At 46.8% G+C, this 19,188-nt stretch overlaps 1 protein-coding gene across 2 annotated transcripts in view; it reads left to right on the top strand.

The window, feature by feature from the left end:
* Positions 1-7,852: 7,852 nt before the first annotated feature.
* Cuedc1 (CUE domain containing 1) overlaps positions 7,853-19,188 on the top strand; it is a 78,973-nt gene continuing 67,637 nt past the window's right edge. Inside the window, exon 1 of one of the 2 annotated variants that reach the window (XM_047545823.1) lies at positions 7,853-7,975. The gene's annotated coding sequence lies outside the window, so the exon portion shown is untranslated. Of the gene's footprint in view, positions 7,976-9,097; positions 9,117-19,188 lie in introns of those variants that run through there. The other variant, XM_047545824.1, reaches the window with a different exon arrangement.

Here is a 19,188-nt window from a genome sequence, read left to right as displayed (position 1 = left end):
GCCTTTGATCACACTGTTCCACGTGTTAGGAATGCTTTTTCTTATTCACCTATGTCTACTACCTTTTCCTTTTTTTTTAAGCTTGGAATTGAACCCAGGGCCACTTTGTCACTGAGCTACATCCCAGCCTTTTTTATTTTTTTAATTTTGAGACAGAGTCTACATAAAGTTGCTTAGGGCCTGGCTTTGCTGAGGCTGGCCTCGAACTTGGGATCCTCCTGCTTCAGGTTCCCAAATTGCTGGGGATTACAGGCGGGCAGCATCGGGTGACCTTCACTACTTTCAAAATGTGGTTAAATGCTCTTGTTCACTAGGATTTCCCTTAGAGAAAAAGCTGATGGCAGGGCTTAAGCAGAGAAAACACAAGGTGAACATTAGGGGAAAAAATGTTTTTATTTGGAAATGTTTCCAAACTTAAAAAAAGACCTGCAAAATTGAAAATACTACAGTCAACACATATGTACCCTTTTCCCAGAATCAATGTATCGACATTTTATCCCTTGCTTAATCACTTGTGGGCTCTATAGATCTAAATTTTTCAGGACTATTTCAGAGTTCCATACATATTGTCTTTACCCCTAAATACTTTCCTGTGTTTTTCCTAAAAATAGGGAAATACTCTTACATATTTTACTTATTAATTTTATATATTTAAATTTATTTCATTTAATCTACCATTCAAATTCCAATTTTATCAACATTTCTTTTCTAGTATAAGATCTAGTCTAGGGTCAGGTATATGTGTTGTTGTCACGTCTCTAGTCTTCTCAATTCTGGAACATTTATGTATCTGAAAAATTTAAGATACCCCTTAGGCTGGGGTTGTGGCTCAAGGATAGAGCTCTTGTCTAGCATGTATGAGGCACTGGGTTTGATCCTCAGCACCACATAAAAATAAATAAATAAAATAAAGGTATTGTGTCCATCTACAACTAAAAAATAATATTAAAGTTTTTTAAAAAAAATACCCCTGCCTTATTTTTTTACTAGAACATTCCTCATTTTCTGTTTGTCTGATATTCCCTCATGAAGTTATGCATTGTTAGCTGGAATACAGCATAGGCAATGTGTCCCCAGGATATCCCATTTGGTGTCCCTCTCTCCCTCATAGATGACATTAATTTGGACCATCCAAATCAAAGTGCTGTCTAATTTCCCCACCATATAAAAGCCTCCCCCTACACGTAACTAATCAGCAGTCTGAAGGGAGACTCAAGAGGCAGAGGCAGGACCAGGTTTATAACTTGCTCCATATTTATTGTGGGACCTTAGGCAACTTATATGACCTGTCTGTGGTTTAATTTCCACATCTTTAAAGCCTGGTGTTAGGGGTTTTCTGAAGATCAAATGAGAAAAGACATGCAAAAGTACTTAAAACAGGGCCAGACACATTGTAAATGTTCAAGGAAGTTTATCATCTACTATTATTATTTTTAATCTAGTGAGTGTCAAGGCAATATTCTCTTTGCCATTTTAGAGGTAAGGAAAACGAGACTCAGAGAAGTTAAGTAATGAGCCCACTGTCACCCAGCTAGGAAGTAGTGCAGCAGGGATTATTTGTACCCTGGTCTTAGTGGCTCTAAGTTCTGGGCACTTAGCTACTGCTTTATGCTTGGAGTTTCAGAGAGAGTTCAGGATGAAAGAGGCATCCGCAGCTGCCGGGGAGACCAAACCTTCTTCCTTGGACCAACAAACCTGCCTCCAGCCCCAGTGAAAGTTTTTGTAGTGAACATTTAACTCCAGACCGTCTTTCCCCACAACTACTCCAATGCTCTCATTGGGGTCCCTCACTGCTTCAGTTCTTGGTGTTGTCAGGGAAATTAAAGTATATTTGACTGTAAATTTGTGATTACTGTCCTTTAAAAGCCCTGGATGCCTCCCTCACCCACAGCAGATTCCTTCCTGCAGTGTTCCAAGCAGGTCACTGTCATGCCTCACTTACCCTTCCATACCTACCTTACTGCTGCCCACCACCCACCCTGCAATTGCCATCTACCCCTCCCCGACCACTTACTCCCTCCCCCACTCTGGCCATGGCCAATGGTCACTCACATTCCAAAGATGCTCCCAAATCCTCAACCCCTTGCCTTTGCTTAAGCTGTGCTGGGAAGGGGAATGCTCTTCCCTCCTTTGAATCACTGTTCAAGGCTCACTTCACATGCCATCTCTTTTAAGGTGCCCTCTTTGGCTCCTCCCCTACCAGAACTAACCCCTTCCTCGTTGTGGAACCCCAGGCTACACGGGTCTCATTTGAGCAAGTGTCACATTCTACCTTGTGTTATTTGCCAACCCGCCTCACATCTACTTTCCCCTTAGACGTGGTGGTAGTGTGTGTGTGGGGGTGCTGCCTATTTTTGTCTTTGGGATCTTAGTGTGAGCACAGGGAAGGTGAATAAAAATGGTCATAGAATCTGTGGCACAGCCAGTAGTCCCAGAGACTTTGGAGGCTGAGGCAGGAGGTTAGCAAGTTCCAGGCCAGCCTCAGGAATTTTGCAAGGCCCTGTATTGAAATAAAAATTAAAAGAGCTGGGGATGTAGTTTACTGGTAGAATGCTTGAGGGTTCAATCCCCAATATGAAAAAATTAAGTCATGGAACTGGATTGAAACAGCCTGTTAAACATAATTAAGGAAGAAACTTACTTATTTTTAATCTTCCTCCTTCGAATCATAATGATTTTGAAGACTGAATGTAGGTAACATACATGTGATTATAAAGAAATATGTGTCCAAGGTAGGAAATTTGTAAAATCTAGAAAAATATTAATAACAAAATAAAAGTTATATATAAAATCTTAATTCAATAATTGTTAACATTTTGGCATATCTTCTAGTCTTTTCTATGTTTATAACTAACTAAATAAAAACCAATATATAGGATCATATTTCATAGACTCTTTTGTAAGCTATCCTTTCCCATAACATTATATTGTGATTGTTTTTACAGACATTAAATATAATTTGAAACTGGTTTTTAAAATTTTTTTTAATTTTAATTTTTTATTTTTCTGTCGTACTTGGGATTGAACCCAGGGGTGCTTTACCACTGGTCACAAGCCCAGCCCTTTTTATTTTATACTTTGAGGCAGGGTCTTGCTAAGTTGCTGGAGCTGCCTTAAACTTGTGATCCTCCTGCTTCTGCCTCAGCCTCCTGAGTCACTGGGATCCCAGGTGTGCATCACAGTCATGAGACACTGTCCCCGGTCAAGTCAACTGTAATGGTTACATGGGATTCCATTTGTCTATGCAATCTCCATCCCTCCAATGCCTTGTAGAGAACAGGCTGGCAGCCTTGATGCAGGACGGCAGGAGACCCCCTCTGGTGGCCATGGACGGCCAACCCCAAGCATCCACCTAGTTATTATCCCAAAAAAGAACTGTTTACTCTCCCCCCCTACACACACACACACACACACACACACATACACACACACACACACGAACTGCTTCCATGTTTCACCAGTGTGTTCTTTCAAATCCCCTAATAATGTTACTGATTCTTTAAAAGTTTCCTCAGAAGCTCCTTAAATCAGTCGATGTAGAAAGGGACAGGATTATCTACACGCTCTGGAGTTTACACTTTGCTTTTCTACCTTGGGCCTTGTTAAGCTGACTCAGGTGGTGTTAGGAGGAGTGGCTGTCGTAGTGGTGGGGACAATGTGGTTGGTTCCAAATCTGCACCACTCATGCCCTGGCATGTGCCTGGACCTGGGGAAATCTGGAAGGAAAATGTCCTGTCTTCCCTATGGTCCTGTTGCAGCCTACCCTTTCTATTCCTGAGCCGAACAGTTCCCCATGATGCTCATCTTCACAGTGGATAATGATGTACATTTCCATCTGACCTTAGCATAGGCCCAGACTCAGCAAAAGGTTCCCTTCATCTTCCTGTTTACACTATGGAAACCCACAAGTGTTCTAGAGCCTGGGTGTGTGGGCAGGATGAGGAAGGAAAGGAAAGGAGCTGGGAGTTAGTTTAAGGGCAGACTAGGAACGACCTCTGTAAGGAGTTTGTGCTAGCTTTCTGATACTGTAACAAACAACTGAGATAATCAACTAATAAAGGTTTATTTGGACTCATGTTTCAGAGATTCCAGTTCATGATCAGTTGGCCCCATTGCTTTTGAGCCTGTGGCAAGGCAACACATATGGCAGGGAGCACGTCACAGAGCAAAACTGGATGGAAGTGAAAGACAGGAAGAAAAAGGGACTGGGGATAGTGAGATCCCAGGCCCCTTTGAGGGCATGCTCCCAGTGACCTGAAGATCTCCCACTAGACCTCACTTCCTCAAGATCTCCATCACCTCCCAATAGCACCAAACCAGGGACCAAGCTTTTAACACATAGGCCTTTGGGGGACATTCCAGATCCAAACTACACAGTAGAGTTTAAATTTTATTCTCCAAGCAATAGGGAGTATACACACACACACACACACACACACACACACACGCATGCACACACACACTGGGGATTGAACCCAGGGAGGGGTACTTAATTACTGAGCCACATCCCCAACCCTTTATAGTTTTTACTTTGAGATGGAGACAGGGCCTCACTAAATTGCTGAAGCTGGCTTTGAACTTGTTATCCTCCTGCCTCAGCCTCCCAAGTTGCTGGAATTACAGGCATGAGCCACCACACCTGGCTAGAGAAACCACTACTAATACTGAAGAGGATGAGTTGACAGACAGGACTTGGTGGCAGGATCTGAAATAGGGCAGGATGTGGGAATGAATAGGGGGAAGGTTCCAGAAAAATTCAGAAATTAGACAGCCTTGCTTTTACATGGAGTTTGCATGTGGGAGATAGGGAAGGCAGCATGTAGGCCAGGAGCTCAGGTGAATGGCAAGTGTCCTCATCCAGGATGGAGATTCTAGCAAAGGAGGGTGTGGAGATGATAAATTCCAGTCAGGGGACTCAAGAGGGGGAATGGGGTGTGGAGAGAGGTCATCATTACATTCTACCTGAGGGCAGATGTATAATTAATAACAAAACCAGCAGTTATGTAACAAGACAGGTGCTGTTTTGTGCACTTCACATGTGTGGATTGTTTCATTCTTACCACAGTCCTTTGAGGTAAGTATTAGTATTAGCCCAAATACAGAAGAGAACACTGAGGTGTAGAGAGAGTTAAGCAAATGTCCTAACGTCATGCAGCATACAGGAAAAGCTGTCAGAGCTTGGTATTTGCTTCATGCTATTAACCTCTGTGAGCACAACCTGGGAAGAGGGTTATGTGAGACAGTTAGAGGACTGAGACCTGGAGAAGGCCCTGGAGAGTCAGAGCTAAAGAAATGAAGGCGTAAGAAGGAAAACCAAGAAACAAGGAGGCTGTGGGGGCTGGAGTAACTTCATAGAGGCATTAATAGGATCCGAGAACCAGGAAGGAGCCAAGGAGTGGGGCAAGCAGGAAGCCCATGGGTTCCAACAGTGAGCCTGCTAGTGCCTCCCATGGAGAGCTGCCCCTGGAATGATGGGGAAGGAGGCCCAAATGCAGGAAGCTGAGGAAACAGGGAGCGTATCTATGGCCGCATCTTAGAGGATCTATTGATGAACAAGGAAGACAGAAATAGAGCAATGGTTTGACAGCAAGGCATCCTGAAATGTTGGTCGGTTTGAAACAGGGAGAGCAAGAACTAAGAGTCTTCTGAGGCAGGCAGGAGGTTTGGCTAGAAAGAAATAGGGATATCTTACCCTCTGAGAAGAGCACAGATGGTAAGGGCCTGAACCAGGCAGAAGCTATGGGATGGAGGGAAGGTGAGGGAAAAGAGGGACAAATGAACAGGACTTGAAAACCAACCAAATGCCTGGGAAGGGGTGGAGTCAAGGCTTCTCACTTCTGAGCCAGAGTGGCATTGAGACAAGAAGGAGTCTGTGGACAGAACAGCTGTAAATGTGCTTTTAGCTTCTTTCAGTTCCTGGTGTCCAAAGGATTCTCAGGTGGAGAACCTGTGCCAGCTGGTGTGAGGGGCTGGAGTGCAGAACAGAGATCAGGCCTGGAACCCTGGGGGCTCAGAGGCAGCTGCTGGAGTGGGAGAGGTTACACAAGTGGTAATACACTTGTGGTAATTACAAGAGGTAATGCACATACACTTACACAAGCAAGAGCTTCTATCACAATGATCGTTTTTATTGATGACTATAATGATAACATATTTGAATGTTTTATGAGCAATTCAGTGGCAGGTGCAAACGGAAATCTCCAAGCTCACAGATGCATTTTTGCAGTACTGAAATACCGAAGTGACAGAGAAGAACCACAGGGGGATCTTGTCAGTAAGTAGAAAAATGGCAGATGAACTGCACTGTGGGTAAGTATAAGGTAACACATTGAATAACATCAGCTAGACTCTACTGCTAGAAACTTGATAAATTCAAGAACTTGGATAAATTCCAAGTTCTCAGTCACAACACAGGAGAGGAGCCAGGGGTCTGCATAGAGGCCTCTAGAATAAGAGCCCTCTAGAATAAGAATCTTTAATCTGGGCTCTAGGTATCATCTCTTGGAGTTTTGAGGGCTCCCAGAAACTGAGTATACAACCAAGTAAAGGAGCACGCATGGGCAGAGGAAGACAGGAGAGATTCTCAGAGGGGTATGGGAACCCAGTCCTGGAGTCCAGCTCAACATGCTAACCTAATGTTGGGTCTTTGAGGTTTCTCCGTTTCCCTAGGTTCCCAACTTGCTGAAATTTACCCTTGACATGCAAATGATGGCAACATTGGTGTCTGTGGCACTTTGGTTTGTGGTTTTTACCATCAGATGATTCTGTGGCTGAGCATGGTGATCCTTCTCAGGAAGGCTAGCAGGTTCTAAGTCTTTAGAGGAGAGGAGAGGGGGCTATCCTGCAGGGTCCCTGCCCAGAGGGGCAGTTGGGTCTGTAAGATAGGCTTTCCCAGAAGGGTCCTAATCCTTTGCAAACTGTTTGGGAACAGAGTTGGAACTGATCTGGCCTTCACCCTCCTCAGATTCCTAGGTAGCTTCTCTTTAAAGCAGGGTACTTGATAGTCACCGGCTGCCCCATCCTACCACTCCCAAATTAGAGTCGGAAATCAAAGCGCGTGGGAAAAGAATGGTCAAAGTAGTTTTTCCGTTTATTAAACAAATCTTTCTAGGGCTCAAAAGTCCCTGAAGTGAGGAGGTGGGTGCTGGAGAGGAGATGGGGAGATGGCAAGTGCTACCCGATAGTGTGATTGCGGAATAGCTTTGATTTCCTGCCACACCCCACTGTCTCCTCTGATCTCAGCATTTCATTTTGTTTTCCTTGCCAGAGCCCTAACTCCCAGGAGCCGCCCCTCCCCCACACTCCTCCTGTCCCAAGCCCCAGGTGTGCGTCCACAAGCTGCACCCTGACCGTGGGTTCCTGGTCTATGTCTCCAACCTCACGCGTCAGCCCTGCCCTTAGGCTCTCCGCATCCAAGTTTCCGAGATTATGGGTCTTCCCTCCCCACCATCTCCATGCGCTGCTCCCTTAGCCAAGAGGGGCAGGGCGCTCCGCACCCCGCTCTGCCCGGGAGACCGTGGCTCCCCGCAAGCCAGGGAGTCACTGCAGCTGGTGCGGGGTGGACACGGAGGGGATTGTCCTAATCTTCACCTGGTACTCCCAGCCCCCCGCAACCATGCTGGTTTTGGGACCCCCGTTTCTGCTTCCCTCTTCTCTGGAGAGGGGTCTGGTACTCGGGAGGGTCTGGGGGCACCTCAGCCTGGCTCCTGCCCCGCCTGCAGCCCCGCTCCTCCCTGCGCGGCCCCACTTGTGGCCCCGCCGGCAGCCGCGCAGGGACAGCTGCATTTCTCGCCGCCCGCCGCTAGGAAGCTGGCCTCGCCTCCCATTCTCCGCCTCCCCGCGCCCAGCCGCGCCGCGGAGCCCGGCCCGCCGCCGCCGCCGCCGCCGCCGCCGCGGGATCGCCGCCCCTCCCCCGCCCGCCGGTGCGCCCGGCCCCACCGGCCCGCGGGCAGCGGAGGCGCGCGGCGGCTGCTCGGTAAGACCCTCCTTCCCTCTCGCCGGCTTCCGCCCGGGCCTGGGCGCCGACTCCGCCCGGCACCCCGCGCAATCCCGGCCCCCGGCCCGGCGGCCCCACCTTCTCGGGACCCATCGCCTAGGCGCCGCCGCGAGGGCCCGGCCGTCGCGAGTTTGATTCCCCGTGCTGTCGCCGCGGCTTCCCCGGAGCCCGCGCCGCGCCAGTCGCGTGCGGCAGGTCCCCGCCCGCTTTTCCTCCGAGCCCCCACCTCATCCCGAGCCCTGGTCGCGGGGGGCGTGCGGGCACCTGGGACTGGGAGCTCGGCGCGCTATTAGAGGGGTGGTCGCCGGCCGGCGCGGTGGGGAAGGAAACGGAGGCCTCGGGGAGCCGGCGCCGCCTGAGTCCCCTCTCCCACCGCTCCCCCTTTTGTGTGGGCGCCCCTCCCCGCTTTGCCCCGGCCTGGGGGTGCAGGCAGGGCGGCAACCGTAGGCTGGGGCACCGGCTGGGAGCAGAGCTCCTTTTAGGGGGAGGGGAGACTCGCTTCCTGCTCCCGCCGATGTCACAGGTCGGCTCAGCCGTTTCTGGTCCCACCCCGTCCCTTGGGAGCTGCATCTCCCGGAGACTGGGCTAGGGAAAGTTCAGAACGCACTGTCCCCGCCCCCGCTGCCCCCACCCCGCCCCTCCGGCTCTAAGTGCCCGGGGCGCAAAGCTCCAGGGGGTTGGCGGTTTCCTTTATTCCTTCTGTCCCCTTGATTTTTTCTTGTGCATTGTTGCCATGCACCCAGCACTGGCTATCCATTTCATTTCCTCTTTTAAAAAGTTTTAACTCCGAGAAAGGAGCTAAATTCCAGGAAGGAATTTGTTTTAACGGGAGGAAGGTTTTAGGTTTTCCTTCCTTTGGTGGCAGTGGATGTTGAGGGGCTAACTGGGAGTTTAGAAATAAGACATCCTAAAGGTGATACTGGGTAGAGAACCACCCATCCCCCTCCCCACCTGCTCCTCAAGCAGCAACAGTCTGGAAAGAGGGGGAATAGCCTTTCCCTTGGTTATCTTGAAGCCCCCTGAGCTACCTGGCCCAGGAAAAAAGACTCAGGGGGATGATCTAGACCTCACACACCATTTCTTTATAGCTTGGTGGAGTTAGCCTGGCTGCCTGAAGGAGGTGAGTGACACTGGGAATTCTCTGATGGAGGAAGTCATCTCCCTGGTTTGGCCTCTGCTGGAACAAATGTGAAGTTGGGACCTCCCTTTGAATGGAGAGTGGCATCTCTGGTATGGAGAGGTGCTGATGGGAGCATCTCTCATCCAACAGGAAGTCTGTGGAGGGGTTGGGTTTGAAATCCTCTATCTACTTTCTGCCACTGGAAGGAGCAGGAGACAGGGGAACAAACCCTGGATAGCTGGGATAACCCAGATATGGTGATATGACTAAGGGGGAAGGAAGGAATTAAAGCCAGAGGTTAGGGTCATGAGCCCTGTTGAGAATATGGTGAATGTTCTCCCCTCTGACCCCCAGAACATGCACACATGCAGGGACACATTCAATATCAGAGGGCTAATATACCCCCTTGAACTAGACCTTTGCTCTAGTGTTTGTGGTGTAGCCTAGTCCATTTGAAACAGTTCCCTCCTTTGCTGCTGGTAGTGAATAATCCTAGGGTGCAAAAGTATACCTTTTGTGAGAGCTTTTCTCATGACCTTCCTATGCAACTTTGGGCTTTGGGCTGTGGAGACCTGGAGGTTCTGGTCTGGCTTTCAGCTCCCTACAGCTAGCTAGAGGATGGGGACAGGTGACCTTTCTCCAGGGGCTGAGTTTGCTGTCTTTGTGGTGTGGAGGCCCTGAGTTGGGGCAATTGGGCAAGTGAATTATAGGAAAATGAAGGGACTAGGGTGGGGTGGGTATACTAGGGTTTTCACTGGGTGTAGGAGCAAGGCCCTTTAGGAGCCCCTTCAATCTTGGAGAAATAGTGTTGAGGGGCCTTAGTAGAGAGTGCTACGTGTGAAAGACTGCTGGCATGGTGGTGGCGGTGCATGCCTATAATCCCAGCAGCTCAGGAGGCTGAGGCAGGAGGATTTCAAGTTCAAAGCCATCCCCAGCAACTTAGTGAGGCCCTGAGCAACTTATTGGAAACCCTGTCTCTAAATAAAATATTTTTTAAAAGACCTGGGAATGTGGTTCAATGGTTAAGTGCCCCTGGTACAAGGAAAAAAAGAAAAAGAAAGAAAAAAAAGAAGGAAAGACTTTCTTGAGGAGGCCTTGGGGGAGAATTGCCCAAGAACAGGATCTGGGTATTGTAGCTTCCTTCCATCCCTCAGGATTTTATAAGGCAAGTGGAAGCCAGAAGTAGTGCAGCCCCCAGGCCTAGCTGCAGCTCATGGGGCCTTAGGCTGCTGCACAGGTGTTTGTGGAGTCTGCACTTGCCAGGGATCTAGAAGAGCTTTTAGAAGAGTCTGCTATGTGACTTTTCTGCCTTGCTATTGAGAAGTCCTCCTTAGTCTCAAGTCCCTCCCATCCCCCAGACAACTGCAGCTCATGGGGACTTGTCTTTGTTGAACTTTTGAACACAGTGTTTGGCATATGGCACCACTCACTCCTGTTTCATCCTCTTGCCTTTTCTTCAGTTACTCCCTCTGGCACTAAACAACAGAGCTGTGTGTTTTCTAGAGCCCTTGGGCAGAGGAAGCTGGGCATCAGACAGGGATCACTTCTGACTATACAAAGGAACCTGAGGAAGGTGGTGCCTCTGGTCTCCTGGCTCCCACATTTATGGGAAGTAAGAGCCTTAAAACACCCTACAGATGGCATAGTGGCACATTCCTGTAATCCCAGCAACTTGGGAGGTTGAGGCAGGAGGATCACGAGTTTGAGACCAGCCTTGGTGACTTAGCAAGGCCCTAAGCAACTTAGCAAGACCCTGTCTTAAAATAAGAACCTAAAAAGGGCTGGGGATGTAGCTCAGTGGTGAAGTAACCATGGGTTTAAAAAAAAAAAGGACACTGACTGGCAAGGGCTGTCCAGTGGTCCCTGACTTTGGATTTGGACATCATCTTGGTAGCATGTAAGATGGTCATTACTGGGGATTCACCTTCCCTATTGTCTGTCTTCTGTGACTCTTGCTTTTGTGAGTTGGTGAACTCGGTGTTGACTCACTCTCTTCCCCTATCACCCCGCTTCCAACCTCCTTTGGATGTCCCAGAGCAATAGAATGGACTCCTAATGATGCCTTTAAAGTTCTTATCTTTAAAACAGGTCATAAACGATAAATGCAATAACAATGCTTATAAAAATAACTCCATTCTCATAAAATGTGATCGCTGCATTTCTGTTATGGCAGCACCAAATGTTTTCAAGGAGTTCTTGGTGGGATATGAAAGATCTAACTCCACTGGTCTAACCTGCACCCCAGGAAGCAATCCAGCCAATTTGTGCCCATTTTCATTAGGGCTTAGTGATTTTTTTGGTTTCCACTTATGCATGTGTGTGTATTAAGGATTGAACTCAGGGCCTTGTGTGTGCTGTACTACTGAGCTAATGCCAGCCCCACAGCTCAGTGGTTTAGAGCATAGGATCTGAAGTTAGACCTCCTCTGGTAGAATCCCAGCTCTTTGTCTTACTCTAAATCTTTGCAAGTGCCTCAGTAGTCGTGCTTAGAAGGAGTTGAAAGAGATTTGAAGAGTAAATTTTCATTTGTTAGAAGCTATTATGATCATTATTTTTGCACGTGGGTGCAAAAGTTCTGATATTTGTTATTAAGGAAAATCTTTGGTCAAAACCATAGAGGTGCAGTAGCATGAGACCCAATCTCAAAATAAAATAATAAAGCCAGGTGCAGTGCCCCACACCTGTTATCCCAGTTACTCAGGAAGCTGAGGCAGGAGGATCTCAAGTTCAAGGCCAGCTTGGGTAACTTAGTGAGACTATGTCTTGAAACAAAATATACAAAAGGCTGGGAATGTAGCTTAGTGGTAAAGTGCCCCTGGGTTCCATCCCCAGTACTGAAAACAAATAAATAATGAATAAAAATAAAAAGGGCTGGGGATGTAGCTCAGTAGTAGAGTACCCCTGGTTCAATCCTCAGTAGTCCCCCCACCACAAAACCAAACCAAAAACAAGTAAAATACTGTAGAAAATACTGTAGTAGCCGAGGCTGACTTTGGAGGAGTAGGAGTAGGTGGGGTGAAACTCTTGAACTGTGGTGGTGTATGCAGGGGGGCAGGCGTTGAAATGTTGGGGTTGACAGCTAACAATAGTTAGGAGTGCAATGACTCAGCATTTGTAACCCTCATCTCCCATTTCTTGGAGAGCTTGTCCTATTAGCTGGAGGCTAGGGTGCAGTGGAATAATGCTAACATTGGTCCAGAGGGACAGAGTGCCTAGTGAGGGGGTGGGGCAGGCCCCGCATGCTGTCTAGTGGAAGTGAGTGGTGAGAGGTTTCCATGAGAGAATAGGCTTGGGAAGCCTAATTCCAGTATTCATGGAGCGTCAGATCACTGCTGTAGGTGGGAACCTGTCTTTAGTGCTTCCGCAGATTAGCTCATTTAAGCCTCACAAGACCCTGTGAGATATATCCATTTGTCAGATGAAGAAATAGAGACATAAGACACATCAAAAGGTTAAATAACTTGCCCAAGATCATGTAGCTAGAAAGTAGCACTTGGAATTCAAGTGGCCTGGCTTCAGGCTCACACCCTTGGAGACATTCTTGAAGAGGCCTTTACCAGCTGTGGTGCCGCTGGAATGAGAGACTGCTCTGTTGAAGGGCAGCCAGCGGGGCAGTGTCCAGGTCCAGGAGCAGGACTAGGGGGTTCAGCTGAATGCAGTCTGCTGAGAACCACTGGCCAAGTGCTAGGCACTCTGCTGATGTCTGACCCAGGGCACAAAGGTCACCCTGAAGAGGCCTGCAGTTCAGTAGCAAGACAAACAGTTTAGCCTAGAGTTCCAGTCATCATGGCAAGTACTGTGACAAGATGAAGCATTGGTGCTGGAGATGTGATCCAGTAGTAGAGCCCTTGCCTAGCATGTGTGACATCCTGGGTTCAATCCCCAGTGCCACAAAAAGCAGAACATATAACAAAAAACAAAAAACCCCAGATAGAGCCCTGAAGAATGGGGTACTTTGCTAGCCAGAAGAGAAACGAGCAAGGAAGGCTCCTGGAGTAGGGGGCACTTGGGCTGAGTGAGGATTGAGGTGGCCACAGGAGGACATACTGCTCCTTGAACTCTGAGTAAAGCTGAGTGACTGGTGTGTGGGCCTCAGAGGAGGTCAGGTTTTCTTGATCCTACAACACCCTTCCCAGGGTGAGGCAGGAACTGGGCAGTGTGGTCAGCTTCCTCGATGCCTTTGTGGTTTTTAATAGCTGAGCAGCACTGTGGCCTTCTGTACTAAAGAAGAAACAGAAGTCTCCTAAGGGTTGCCACTCAGAAGGCAGTGATTCACTCTTGTCTTTCTGCGCCTAGAAGAACCTGAGGCAAATGAATTTAAACTGCGGGGGAAGAACTCAAATAAGATATGAGGGGGACGTTCCAGATAGGACGTAAGATGTGAGAGAGGTGACTCATAGGAGCAGAGGGGAATGGCCTCACCCCAGAGGTCTTTGGAAATGGGGATAAGTTTCGTTTATCATTGTAGCTTAAGAGGTTTCATCTGGAAACAGGAAGATGAAGTAGAGACCCCTAGAGTTGCATGTCAGCTCAGTGGTAGGAGGATAAAAGGACATGCATTTTTGAACTTGAAGGTTGCCTACATCGGGCCCAAGTCCTCATTTGACTATGAAGTGACCAAAGAATACACAGGAACATTGGTTGGCCCATTGTCTTCTCAGAACCTGGAACTCTGGCCCTGTGTGAATCCCAGTCAGTGGGGATACTCACAGGAGTGGCCCTTGGCCTTACAGGATGAGGTCCAAACCTTGGGAGAAGTGAGGCAGGAGAACTGGAAGTAGTTGAGCATTTCTCTGGGTATTGGCTACAGAAACCCTCAATTCCCACTCAGAGGATGTTTCTGTGAATGGTGTTCCCAGTTGGAGTAGCACCTTCTAGTCCAGCACCTAGAAGAGTTGGCAGATAGAAGGCCCTCAGTAAACTTTTTGAATGAATAAATAAAAAGTGGATAATCCAAGGTATTTCTCTTTGACCATATACCTGCTAGGCCAATGCACTCCCCTTCATGTTCTGTTTTGCTTAAACTAACAGTAGAATCATTTTGTAATACCTTCAGCAACAGGGAAAGGGGCTAACAGGTATGCAGAGGGGCAAGGGTAAGATTACCAAAACACATCTGAGAATCCCTCTCAAAATTTATAATTCTTTGAACAATCATCAAAAGCCGACATGTTCATTTATAGTGACATTTTTATTGTTGTTGTTGTTCCAAGCAAAAAGTAAAAGGCTTCAAAATTTAGGGGAAAAACGTAGAACAACCATCTCAACCGCATTCAATAAAATGACTCCAGAGATCTCAGAAGAGAGCAAGCTTGCACTCAGAAGGGACTCTGATTAAGATTGAATCAAATATGAACACATGCTGGACAAGGAATTTAAAATACCAGGTGGTGAACCCTAGCTCCCAGGATGAATTTAAATTGATGTGCAAATTAAAGAGAAGTAGCAGAAACCACCATGGCAAAAGCTCTTGCTTCCTCCTCTAGCCTCATGATACCCCATTCATTAAGGAAGCATTGGTTTTAGGAGGGAGCCTGCCAAGATTTGTATTTTTCCAAAGCTGGATTGGAGCTCTGTTGAGGTGAAGATGCTCTGTGGTCATGTAGGGTGATCAGGCTCAGGAAATTTATTTCACTTTGTTCAGGTCTGAGATTAGTTTCAGTTTCAGACTGTACCAGGAGCTGAGAGTTGGTGAGAGCCGGGGGAGGGATGAGCTGGGAGAGAGTTTCGCCACTGGCTGTGTCAGCAAGTGGCAAGGTCGGTGATCAGGGAACTCCTATGCCGAGCAGAGAGAGGAAGGAGGTGAATCCCAGATGCAGGTGGGGAAGGCAGTGATTGAGTGAGCCTCTGGAGGCGAGGCTGCATGGTGGAGGGATGAAGATATCAGGTGTGCACAGGGTAAAATCCTGCGTGATTACAGGACTACTGAGCCACGGGCAGCAGGTCACAGGAAAGTCTTAATACACAGATTACCTGGGAGAGGATGGATTTTCTACCCGCAGGCATAGACCCAAAAGGAAAGCAAACTCACCTTGGCACAAGACCAAATATATTTTTTGCTGGCAAACTTAAGACTGACCACTAAAATGTGCAGCAGTTTCTTGCATTTGACTTTCCTTCAAACAAAATAAAACAAAAGCAAACTGAAGTTTGATAACTGATAGTTGCAAACTTGCAGACCTTTGCATGTTGGTGCAGCCTCTAAGAACTTCAAGCTGTCATTTTTCCTGAGATGGTTGGGGCCAGTCTGGTTACTTCACAGGGCATCATTACCCCAGAAAATCAGTGGTTTTCCTCCCCTGACTGGTTCTGGGTGAGGCATACACAGATGTTTCATTCCATCTTAGCAGAACTAGAGCATCATTGCATTTGATTTTTTGAAGTCATAAATTTATTTTACTTCTAAATAAGAGGAGCCCTGAATTTTAAAGCCCGAAAGGATTTTGAAGATTACCCAGTCTGCTCCTAGAGGAATTTGTGGTCCTGGGTCATTAAGCACCTGGAAAAGACAGATGGTATGTGGTTAAGAACACGGAATCAGACTTCCTGTGTTTGAATTCAGTCTCTGCTAGTTGGTGCTGTGTTTTGGGGGCAAGTTACTCAACCTCTCTGAGTCTTAGCTTTCTAATTCATATAATGAGAGTAATAATATTATGAATGGTTGCTAATGAGAATCAAATAGTTATTAAGCCCTTAGCACAATGCTCTGTGTATATTGTAAGTTCTCAATAAATGTTAATTGTTGGGGCTGGGGAGATAGCTCAGTCATTAGAGTGCTTGCCTTGTAAGCACAAGGCCCTGGGTTCGATCCCCAGCACCCAAAAAAATAAAAAATAAATAAATAAATAAATAAATAAATGTTAATTGTTGTTATTATTACTTAATTTTTTTTTTCCCCATGAAATTGCATAGCTACTTAGTCGCAGAGCCAGGGTTGTAGTGCTAGATTCTTTTTATTTCTAGTTCTCTCATGCATGGTCGTAAGGTGATTTTACCTAGTTTTGAAATATATGAAGAGCTTTATGAAAGTGTGCAGAATACTATGAATGTTTATAATAGAACTAGAAGAAATGCACTTAAGCCTTTTTTTTAGATATATTTAGAGGCTTGGGGCTGGGGATGTAGCTCAGTTGATAGAGTGCTTGCCTTGCAAGCACAAGGCCCTGGGTTCAATCCCCAGCACCACAAAAACAAAAAACAAAACAAAACAAGTGTACCTAGACTCTGGACATGAGAGCATGTGTTTACCAAATAATTTGCTTCCAAGTGATATATCATTCACTAGCATTAAGAGGTCTTCTAAATGTCACACTAGTTGACTCTGCTGGAGAGTCTGGGTGTTTCTAGATGTTTTTGTTGAGTTCTTCTCAACTTGGAAACATCCATTTCCATGAGTAGTGATGGCAAAGCAGACTTTTGAGTGTAATGGAAATATTCCTGTAACTTGGCTGCAATGTATCAAGGGTGAAGACAGTGCAGATGTTTAAAAAAAATATATGGGCTTGGCAAAAGTCCACGTGTCTTAGACCATTCCTACCCAAATGTGTTCCCAAATGATTTGCACTGACCTTTTGCAAAATTGCTGACAGCCCAGGAGCCTCCCAAGGGAGCTGTTTTAGGCTGAAACAGTGTTGAAGCCAGTGTAATCCCTGGCCTTGAGCAGTCTTAGACACCTTTGATGGGGTGGCACCCTTCCCTGAGGATGCTTTGGAGTGTTTTCTTGGGAATGTGAAAAAGAATGGAAATTAATTTTGTCTGGCAAATCCTGCTTAACTCCCTTGAGATTCTGCCTCTCTCAGTGGGATATAGAATTGAAAGCTGTTTTTGATGCAGATTCATGGAACTTCTTAAGTTTCCATGCCTGAAGGAGGGAGTGTATTAAAGTGTGAAATTTGTGAGTGTGCAAATTAGAATCTATGACCAGAACTGTAGTCTCAGCTCTGTCATGTGTGGATAGTGGCATTCCTAGCAGGTCACTTAACTTTTTTAATTTGTACTTTTTTTGAGGCTAGTCTCTTTTACCCCATTACTGCAAGTGACTTGAACACACCTGATAAATAGAGCTGCTGCAAATCATGATCCTAACTGCACAGGATTGTTGTAACAGTCTAGTAATGATAGCTAATATTTATCACATGTTTCCTGCATGCCAGTCAGCTGTCTAAGCATGTAGGAATGTTAATGTATTTAATCAATTGTCTAGGAGATAGTATTGTCACCACTTTACATAGGAGGATACTGAGGCAGCAGAAGGTAAAGTGAACTTGCCTAAGGTCATACCACTAGTTAGCTGAGGAAGTGGGTCTCAACTCAAAAAGGCGGGCAACCAGGTCTGTGTATGTGTTCACCAGAGCGCTGCAACACTGCAGTCTTGTGATTCTTCTTTGACTGTTGCTCTTCTTATTCCACAAGCTGAGGGAGGGATAAACTGAGCCTGCAGGCAGATTAAGTGTACAGATCAGTGTTGGAACGAGGAGACAGAGCATCTGAGAGCTTATTTTGGAGTTGTAGGGAAACAGCTGTTTCTAAGTTTGGGCTAGAGCTGAGGAGATTCATCAGGGACAGAGAAGGACATTTTGTGGGTGGGTTTTTACTATCTGCTGGGAGGGATTGCATGCCTGTGGATTTCAGAGCTGCACGTCGCCTTCCCTCCTATCCCATTTTTATTTGGAAACCTATCTTTAAACCACGACTTGGCCCCAGTGGCAGCAGTCATGGGAACTTAGAAAATGGCCAAAGATAGTGAATGCTTGAGATGGGAAAGGAAAGGTGAAGGGTGGGATTCTAGTGGGGTTGCTGTTAAGTCCATGTGGGGAGTGAGCCATGAAGTGACTGTGTTCTATGGAGAGAGGGTTGGGAACTTGGGTGACTTCCCCTTTCTAAGGAGTTGATTTAATAAGAGAATGAATCATCCTATTAGTTTTCATCCTAGGGAAAAAGAGAGAGAGAGAGAGAGAGAGAGAGAGAGAGAGAGAGAGAGAGAGCGCAAGTGACATGGCATTTGACTAAAGCCAGAGTCTTCTATGCTGGCCTCTTAGGACAGGCACCAGGTTCCTGGTGGCTCGTGCCAAGGTCAAGGTTCCCTCCAGGGGCTTTTGGAAGGGCTCCCAGCTTCCCATCACCACCCTCAGCCCTCTTCATTCTGGTGAGGTTCTGGGACCTCAGGATGTGTCATTAAAAGTAGACTACTGGTGAAATTCATACTCAGCCACGGTCATTTTGAGGACATTGGCATAAAAATGTTTTCCATAAAACTAAACAATTGAAAATAGTTTTGGACCTTCTTGGATGTAAATGAGTACTCATGCCCTGCCTGTGAAGGTGGCATGGTCCTCTCTCTGACTGACCCCTTGGGACACCTGTGGGACATCTGGTTCTGTTCCATGCTCCAGCTGTGAGCCTTCCAGCCTGGCTGGCCCTTCTCTGGTTTGCTGCGAGGATGGGTAGCACATCCTTTGCCGAGCCACTCTTCATGACCTTTTTGTGGACCAGTGGACCAATGACCTTACCTTGGATTCTGAGCGGATGCTTGGGCTCCCCAAGGGAATGTGAGTACTGCCAAGAAGGGAGTGGGTGCATGGGAAATCTCAGACCCAACTGGACCCCAAGCTCAAATAGGAACAGTGATAGGGTGGTCCTTTTTTCAGAATCTGACTTGGGGTTACACATTTCCCAAGCTGCTTACTTTTCTTGACAGCGTCCGTCTCTCTTTGCCTGTTTCCTTCCTGCCCCAGCCTTCAGCAGCAGCTACTGTTAATAGCTCCCATTTGGAAGAGGACACATTCTGTATCAAGCATTTTATTTGTGTAATTTAATTTAGCCCATGCACCAGCTCTAACAGCTAGGGATTATTATCTTTTGGGATCTGGGAACTGAGCCTGAGTAACTTGTCCAAGTAACATATCCACTTACTGGATGGGATTTCTTGTTGTTGTTGTTGTTTTTAATCTTTTGTTGTGATAAATTTCAGACACAAGAGTAGAGTGTCTAATCTAGTAAATATCTATGTACCCATCACCAAGCTTCTTCACCCTTTATGGAGAAACCCGGGCAGACAAGTTGGGGTGAATTA

Source organism: Sciurus carolinensis, chromosome 3 (genome assembly GCF_902686445.1).
Source record: "Sciurus carolinensis chromosome 3, mSciCar1.2, whole genome shotgun sequence".
In the NCBI taxonomy this organism is placed as follows: domain Eukaryota; kingdom Metazoa; phylum Chordata; class Mammalia; order Rodentia; family Sciuridae; genus Sciurus; species Sciurus carolinensis.
Note: the sequence above shows the minus strand (reverse complement) of the source record. Positions and strands in the feature narration are given on the sequence as shown.